Below are 9,613 nucleotides of genomic sequence, written 5' to 3'. Positions count from 1 at the left end.
TGCATTTTGGCCTATTATGTGAACATAAAAAAGAAGATAAATGCAATTCTCTTGAAAATGCACATATGATAGGGAATCAGGAAAATGCCACAAGTATTTGCTTTTTGATGGTCCTTAATAGGACAGTAACTATTCCCAAGTCTCATTTTTTAAAGAAATAGGGTCTATAATTTTCCGTCTCAATTCCCTTTCCATGGGCTACCTGATGCTGGCATGAATTTTTGCAGCAGAAGTCTGTCATTTTGTGTATTGGCATGCGTTGTGTATATCATCCTCAGCCCCCTCTCCCTTCAACAAAGGATGGCACCTTAGCAGACAGCTCAGTGGGACTCGATGCTATTTCTGAGTCCAGTACACTGGAGTAGAGGCAGGAACAGCTTCTGGTAAGAAGACGCTCACCAGGGCAGGTGGTGGCAAGAAAAAAGAGTGTTGGGGAAGGAGAAAAATCTGAAGAGAGAGTAAGGAAGAGGTACTGGACATATAAGGGCAATTTCTTCAGTTTTCACTAGGACTTGCAGAGATATATACATACTTGAACCTTTGTAGCCCCAAAGACCCACAAAAAACATTGCTGTGGGAAGAGTTGTGGGGCAGATAAGAGAAAGGGATGGGTTTATCACAGCTTATCTTGCTCTTCCTTTCAAATTATTTTCTATATGTAAGTATAGCTATTATGAATCATAACATTTAAAACAGATAATGTGAAAAACTATTTCATGGTCAGCAATTCCTGAATTACTCAAGGTTAGTATAGTTCAAGAAAAGGATTTTTGTTTGACTCTAAAGACGCATCCTCCACAACCATCTAACTTCTCCCAAGAACTAGAAAATGCTGAAACCCCCACCCCCACCTGATGTGTCCCAGAGAAATTTCCTCTCTTCTCAGCTATTGTGCACCTGATCTCATTTCCAGGACTCTCTGACCCTGCTGTTTGTTTCTCCACTGTTTAAACTGGGGTTGAACAATGGAACTGCCCGACACTTTTAACTGTTGCATTTTCATCAACATCTCCCCTTTAGAAGTTAGCAACACTTCTGGCTTGTCTTGGAGGTTTGTGGCAGATCTCACAGCTGGATACTTACCAGGGGCTCCCTAAGCTTAGGGAGTAAGGCTAAACCAAGCATAACAACACACAGTTATGAATAAACTGCTCACATCTGCATTTCTATTTTTTGAATTATAGTCTCTGCAGCTATGTTCCGTAAAAGTAAAAAAAAAAAAAAAGTTGAAAGGCATTCTAGTCTTAATGTTGCTTATATGGACTCTTCAAGTAGACTTTTAATCCAGTTTTCATTTACGCTTCCAAACTAAAAGTAAGCCAGCCTCATTTGTTGGAGGACTTCAACACTTCCTAATTTTGTAAAAGAAGTAATTGTTACAGAACATGTAATAATGATGGAGTAGTCTTAAAATAATGAGTAAATCATTTCACCAAACCATGGAAAATTTCTGACAATAGTGTATACAAAACAAAAGCCACAAACTTATACATAAGATGACTTTTGAATTAAGCTCAGCTACATGAAATTTACCTTACCAAAAATTTCACTTTTCACAAAGGATAAGGAGATTAAGAAGCAACAAAAACTGTAAGCTTAACCAGAGACTGGCTTAAGACTAACTCATGGATAGAATGGTGCAAAGAATCGAGTTGTAGAATGATAGTTTAGAAAATTAATTTTGAAACCTGCAAATGACAAAAGCGCTTTATCCAGATCTACCAGTTGTTAACATCCTTGTGTATTTGTGTGTATTTTGTGCATCTTTCTTGCATATTTTCCTCTCTCTCCCACACTACCAGTTTAGCATTCATGTCCTAGGAATAGGACATTTTCCTACAAATGCCAACACAATCATTACCCCCAAGTAAAGAAGTGTTACTGAATAATCTAATCTAATCTAGGAGCCATATTTCACATTTTTTCCAATCAAAGCTTAATCAATGTTTACATGTTTCATTTGACCATATTTTCTCTCTCTCTCTCTCTCTTTTTTTTTTGGTACTGGGGATCAAACATGGGCCCTTGTGCTTGTGAGGCAGGCGGTGGAATCTCTCACCTAGATCCCTTGGCCTGACCATATTTTCTTTTGAACTGCACTGCATGGGACATTTATTTAATGCTGTGGTAGCTTCCATGTCTCTGGGATCATACCAGAAAGACTCATACCAATGTTAAGATGCTTGAATCAGCTGGTTTAACGAATCAAAATATACCACAAGTGGCAAGGGTATGTGCTACCTGAGTCCTGGGTCAGGAAGTACTCATACATTCTGTTTCTTGCAGTTTCACCTTCCTGGATGGTGATATGTACCAGAGACATGGGTCTGACCCAGCAAGTCAGTGTTGGGAAGTTTCTGGGGCCAGGCACAAACTTGGTCTGTGGAAGGGACACCAATGGGCCAAGCCAGCTTGACGACAACAGAGGCTAGTCAGTCAGCTTGATAAGTAGGTGGAGTATCACCAGTGAGTGGTTGATTTTAAGACCTCATGAATATTTAGTGTATAATATAAGCTTTTTTGGGGGGAGGTGGTACTTCGGTTGAACTCAGGGCCTGCACACTGAGCTACATTCCCAAATCTTCTTTTTTTTTTTTTTTTTTTTTTTTTTTTTTGAGGTATGGTCTTGCTAAGTTGCCCAGGTAGCTATAAACAGTTTGCAATAGCTAAAACTTGGAAACAGCCCAATTGCCCATCAACTGGAGACTGGATAAAGATGTATTTGTTGTTGTTGTTATTTGTTTGGTTGGTTTTTAAAGATAAAATGGAGTACTACTCATCCATAAAGAATGAGAAATTAGAGACATTTATAGCTAAGTGGATGCACATTCACATTCACTTAAGGACAAACTTAAATGAAATTAATAGGACACACATGTAAATACTGTATAGTTTCTCTGGTGTGATAAACTAAATGTGTAAATAGGGGTCAAAAGGCATAATTGATATTTTGTAATAGGAAGAAAAGATCTAAAGGTATCGGGCAAATGGGAGGGGTAGGGGAAAAGTAAAAAGGGAAGAGAAAAGGAAAAAAATGGAAACAAAGTCTTTGCAAATAGTGGTATCCAGTGGAGGGGGGAAAGGAGACTAGGGGAATGGGGAAAAAATACGAATCAAGAAATATCGTCATACAAGATCCCAATGATGAATGTAACTACAATGTATATCTAAAATGTACCAATAAAATATTTTTTTTAAAAAGTTGCCCAGGTAGGACTCAAACTTGTGATCCTCCTGCCTCTGCCTCCTAAGTGCTGGGACTACAGGCATGGGCCACCTAGTATACACTTTCTGTATTCAGTCATTCTTCAGTGTTCATGGGGAATTCATTCCAGGACTCCTGTGGATAGCTTAATCTTCCGGTGCTCAAGTTCTTCACATAAAGTGGTGTATTTGCATATAATCTATGCACATTCCTCCTGAATATGCTAACTCTTTTTTAGATGACTATAACACCTAAAAACAATGCAAACAATATGTAAATAGTTGTTACATGCATCACCTAGGATATAATAAGAAAAAACTCAGTACTTGTTCAGTACACACAATTAAAAAAAATATTTTTCTGTGGTGCAGAACCTGAGATATAGAGAGCCGACTATATTTAGTGTAACATGAGTATCTAGTACCTTTAGGGTCATCCATCCCATTCTATGTTTGGCACTTTTGGGCTGCTTTTAACCTAGTTTGACATATCTCAGAAGGGACTAACTTATCTACATCATATACATTCTGTGCAATTCTAACAGCTCCTTTCTTCTATACTTAGTTTCTCTTTTAAATGCTTCCTCTGTAGTAAATTCTAGTAGTCTCAAGTAAAGCGACATACACAAAGGTGTCTTTTAATCTAGAATACTTCCCTCGCCCTGACCTTTCCATTACATTGAGTTTTGGGAAGAGTCTAGAACAGTTGTCCTATAGAATAGACCATAAGTTAGATTTTAAAAAAATTTATTTGATCATATTTTTGTGACAAAGTTTAGAGTTCAATATTTCTGTTGAGAACTTTTTATAGGTGCCTTATACCAAATGGAATAATACCAACCTGTACAACTCTGGCTGTTTGTTCAGTGGGATTCTGTGTGTGTGTGTGTTTTGAAACAGGGTCTTTCTTTGTAGCTCAGGTTGGCTTTGAACTCGAACTCGTGGCCATCTTCCTGCCTCAGCCTCCTGAGTGATAGGATTACAGATGCTTGGCTAGTTTGTTCACTTGGTTTAAGCTGTTATTGTCACTCCCTCTGTGGTAAAGAAAAACTTTTCCCTTGCTTTAATGCATAGTCCTGTGGGGACACTTTTAGACTTTGTAAGTAACCTAATTATAGACTTGGAATTACTGGTCAAAGACTGTGTAATTTTGTTGCATATTCCAAAATTCCCCTTTGTTTTTCTAAAAATTAATTTTATTGTTACATTTTAGGTATGCAACATAATGGCTTTCATCATTGGAGATTTGTACCTTTACATAATATATCTTTTTTTTTTTTTTTGTGGTACCGGGGATCAAACTTGGGTCCTTGAGCTTGCAAGGCAGCCCACCGAACTGCTGAGCTAAATCCCTGGCCATTTGTTTGGTTTTTTGAGACAGGGTCTCACGATGTAGTTCAGACTGCCCTGGAACTCACTGTGTAGGCCGGCTGGTCTCGAACTCACAGTGATCCTCCTGCCTCAGCCTCCTGAGTGCTGGGATTACAGGCGTGCACCACCATGCCCGGCATACATAATATATTTTAATTCTTATTCTTTCCCCATTCCCCTGCCCTCCCTTCAACCCCTTCATCCCTCTCTATTTTCAAAGCATTTGTTTCCATTTTTTCATTTTCTCATATTAATTCCATTCTCTTCTTTCCTTTCCCCTGCCCCACTGACTTCTTCCCCTTTTCCCATTTTATTCCTATTTCACATTATCCTATTATACAAATTCCCCTTTCTAGGGTTTGTATTCCCACCTTAATTTAGGAGCAGACCTCTATCCCCATAGGCTTACAAGCAGTGCATCATCAAGCTTTTGAGTGTCTAGGAATTGGAATGATTAGACATAGTATCTTAGGGCACATTTTACTTATTAAATAAGCTGCACATTTTTCCATAAGTTAAAGGGACATTTGCTCATTTTTCTCTGTGAAGTGTTGTATGTGTCCCTTTCCTATAAAGTCTTTGTTAATTTTTCCATTCAACACTTAGAATATTTTGTAAAGAGGAAAATCTGTGGCATACAAAGTGGCAGAGGCCCCTCACTGCTGATACTCAGCTTCGTGGAATACACTTCCAGGTTGTCATTTGCATTTTGGTTTCCTGTGTTCAGCTTTACTGTCATTATATTACAATAGAAATGTTAAACATTTTTGTGAAATCAATTGTATGAGTCTTTACAGTTCTTTTTTTCCCCCTTGGTACTGGGGATCAAACGCAGGACCTTATGCTTAAAAGGCAGGTGCGGTGCCACGGAGCTAAATCACCCTTTGCAGTTATTCTTTTTGGATGTGTGTGTGTGTGTGTGTGTGTGTGTGAGGTAGATGGACATTTGACTTTAATGACAAACTAATAATTCAGCCAGATAAAAATTTAACAGAAAATATGTGTTTACAGATACATATAGAAGTAAGTTATGATTGACTTGCCTGTTATTTTAATTGAAAAAAGAAAACCAAAGGAAAAGAGGTACATGTTTTCCTCTTCCATAAATATTTATTGTAAGATGTTGACTGTATCTCTTGTCATGGTGTAGGTTCCAGATGAGATTGTCAACCAGTCCTGGGTTATCTGGTCATCCGATTTCTAAAAGTCAAATTGGTTCATCCACAAGGAGCCCTGAGTGTTTAGTCATGAGCACTGGATTCGGTGTGGTCCTGGAAGCCCTGCTGCTTTTGCATGAGTCATCTTTTGGGGATTTTTGAATCATGTCTACTCTCCCTACATTCAGTTTATAAAATAATTCACCAAAGTCACTCCCAGTGCTTGTATTATTTTATTTTTTACATTTCATTTCTCATCTCTTTGGAATTTATTTTGTTGTATGGCCTGAAGAAATTTAATTTTTAGTTACAGTTATACTGTATGGCCTTTCCCAAAAAGTTAATTTTAAAGTGACATTCTCATTTAAACATGACACTATATTTAGAAAAAATAAGGCAGAAAAATAAGTCAGATATGAAAAAAGAGAGGAGGGAAGCAAGAGTGAAAGCAAGAGTGAGACAGAAAGAAAGAGGAAAAAATGTCTAAAACAAGTTTTAGAAAGGGTAATTACACTGTTTAGAACTTGCCCCAGAAGAACCACTGTGTAAGCTCCTTGGAAGGAATAGTGATAATTATTATTACCAGGGATAGAACTCAGGACCTTGCACTTGCAAGGCAGGTGTGGTGCCACTGAGCTAAATCCCTAGCTAAAAATTATTAAAAATAAGAATGCAACATCCTCATGATTTAGCAATTCTATTATTTTAATTAAAAGAATTGAGGGTCATGTTCCCAAAATGATGAGTATTTTTTCATTGTAGCCCTACTTTTTAAAGAGCCTTAAATGAAATTTTTTTTTTTTTTTTTTTGAGAGATAGGGTCTCATTATTTAGTTGAGACCGACCTGGAACTCACTATGTAGCTCAGGCTGGTCTCAAACTCACAGTGATCCTCCTGCCTCAGCCTCCCCGAGTGCTGGGATTATAGGCGTGCACCACCACACCCAGTTTAAATGATTTTTTTGAAGCAAATCATTTGTTGGTACATTTTAGACATATACAATGATAACATTCATCACAAGAAATTTGTACTTATACATTACATGATATTATCTTGCTTCTTCTTTTTGTCCATTTCTCTTCTCTCCCCTTGACCTCTTCTCCCTCATTATTTGAAAAAAATTTATTTATTTTATTTTTTTGGTGCTGGGGATCAAACTCAGGATCTTGCACTTGTGAGGCAGGCGGTGGCACCACTGAGCTAAATCCCTGGCCCCTTCCCTTCCCTATTTAAAAAGCTTTGTTTCCATTTTTTCCCTCCATTCTTTTTTTCCTTGTCTCTTATTTCATTTCCCCCTCTCCCTTTCTTTGTTACTCTTCTCATTTGAACATTTTTTTCCCTTATCCCTATATCTATTGTACATTTTGGTTGTTATACTTTCATTTTCTCACATCAGAGAAATAATGCAATATTTAAAAATGTGTATCCAATTTCTCTTAAAAGTATGGTCTTAGGGAGCATCCATTTAGCTAGAAATATCTCAGGATTATCCTTCTTTATGGCAGAGTAGAACTCCACTGTATAAAAAACCCACATCTTCATTATCCATTCATCAGTTGATAGGCATTTCAGCTGTTTCCAAGATTTAGCTATTCCAAACTGTGCTGCTATAAACATGGGTGTGCATATATCCCTGTGGTATGATAAAAGCTTTAAATTAGAAACAATTGTAATATCCTTCAATAGTAGATTGAATAAATTGTACCTCATTCATAAAATAGAATATACTAAATTAATGAAAATGAATAGCACTACAAGCAGCAGCATGAATAAACCTCACACACAAGAAATTGAGTGAAAATGTGCAACAGTTGTAACTGTAATGTTGAATACTTGGCTGGTAAAGCTATAAAGAAAACCTAGGAAATATTACTATCAAAGTACAAATAGTGGTTATTTTGTGGGGAAGAAGGAGCTTATAAATTGGAAGAAGCAGAGAGGTAAAGACCTTATGGGATGGGGCGCAACGTTCTCTTTCTTGACTTGCAATCTCAAGGTTTTCTTTTGTTTTTTGGTACCAGGGATCGAACTTGGGACCTTGTGCTTGTGAGACAGGCGGTGGAACCACTGAGCTAAATCCCCAGCCCTTCAGGTTTTTGTTTTACAAAAATCAGTTAGGTTATACAGTTATATTTCAGATACTTGTGTTATATTTTTCAATAAAAGAGATTCACAAATATTTTTAAAGCTCTATTGAATAGATTATAGAATAAGAAATCATCTAAAGGAACTATAAGCAAAGGATATATATAAATCAGCAATTCATAGAAAAAAAGCAAATCCAAGTGGCGAAAAACATGAAAGCATGCTAAAATCTGTGGCTACCCAGGGAAGTAGAAAGTGAAATAATGAGCTGGGGTTTTTACTCAGTGGTTTCACAGCCTGTCTCACAAACACAAGGTCCCAAGTTTGATCCCTGGTATGTAAAAAAAAAAAGTAAAAGAATGAAATACCACTTTACATAAAACAAGTTGATAAACTCAAGTGAACAATAACCTGTTTTACTGATGGAGATGAGAATACTGTAGTCATTCCACACAAAGTGAATGTTACTCTGCCTGCCTCACAAGCACAAGGTCCCAAGTTCAATCCTCAGTACCAAAAATTTTTAAAAAAAATACATGATTGGGCTGGGAATTTAGCTCAGTGGTTTGGTGGCCTGCCTTGCAAGCACAAAGACCCGAGTTCAATCCCCAGTACCAAAAAAGAAAAAAAAAACCCCAAAAAACAAAAAACATGATTAATTCAGTCTAGAGAACTCACTAATATAAAGGAAAGATAAGTGTAAGAACTGTTACAGAATTCTTTGGAGTTAAAAAGATTAAGAGTAATGATTGATTAAATTACAATCTCCACATCAGAGAATATTCTGCATCATTAATAAAGATATAATTAGACATATACAGGCTGACTATATAGGGACTGCCAGGAAGTAGTGTTGAAAGAAAAGAAAATAGATGAAGTACACATGCTGTGATCCCTTTTGGGTGAACAAGGCCAACCACATGTATGTCTACGTGCTCAGTTTAAGGAGAGAAATATGGGAGGGTATATGCTAGATTGTACACATGGGTTCTTGAGTCAGCCACACAGGCTGATAAGGGTTATAAATCTGAATAGAAAACTTTATTTACTATGGGGCTGGGTGTATAGCCCACTTATCTAGCCTGTGTGAAACTGTAGGTTCAATGCCCAATGCTGAAAAAACAAAACAAAACAAGCAAAACTTCTTTTACAAATAGAGAAAAGAAGAATATTAGAGGACAGAGGTTATTTTTAAAAATAAAATTCAGCCGGGGATTTAGCTCAGTGGTTCCACTGCCTGCCTTGCAAGCGTAAGGACCCGAGTTCGATCCCCAGTACCAAAACCAAAGCAAAACAAAATTCAGAGTGTATGATATTTTTGTATTGTTTCTGGTGGTGTATTCTGTCTAAGTCAGCAGAGCTCTTTTTGAGGACAGACACATGGTTGGATTATGGCCATATTCCCTACTACTTCTTGAATATGTTGGTTACATGGTGGAACTCAGTGAACTTATTTTTTGGTACATTTTTAATTTTTAAAAGTAATAGCACTTAAGAATAGATTCTTAGGTGTGCACTTATTTATTAGTATTTTTTTGATCAAGTTATATAAACATTCTAAAGCCGAAAGAGTAAAATTGATACAGATTGAATAGATGAGGCACATACACAAATACAATTTGTGAAGAAGCTCATTATACAGATGTCTACTCACCATATAGCAAAGTAATGCAAATATGATTTAATACCATATATGTGTGTAATAAAAAGTGAATGTTAAAATAAAAATGAAAAAAGTATTATAGTAAAAGAAACATTGTCATTAGTCTGCCCTCAAGATACTCCTCCTCACTTT

The sequence above is a fragment of the Fukomys damarensis genome, unplaced genomic scaffold (assembly GCF_012274545.1).
Source record: "Fukomys damarensis isolate Sample0158 unplaced genomic scaffold, DMR_v1.0_HiC HiC_scaffold_5, whole genome shotgun sequence".
NCBI classification, from domain to species: Eukaryota; Metazoa; Chordata; class Mammalia; order Rodentia; family Bathyergidae; genus Fukomys; species Fukomys damarensis.
This window is presented reverse-complemented; position numbering follows the sequence as displayed.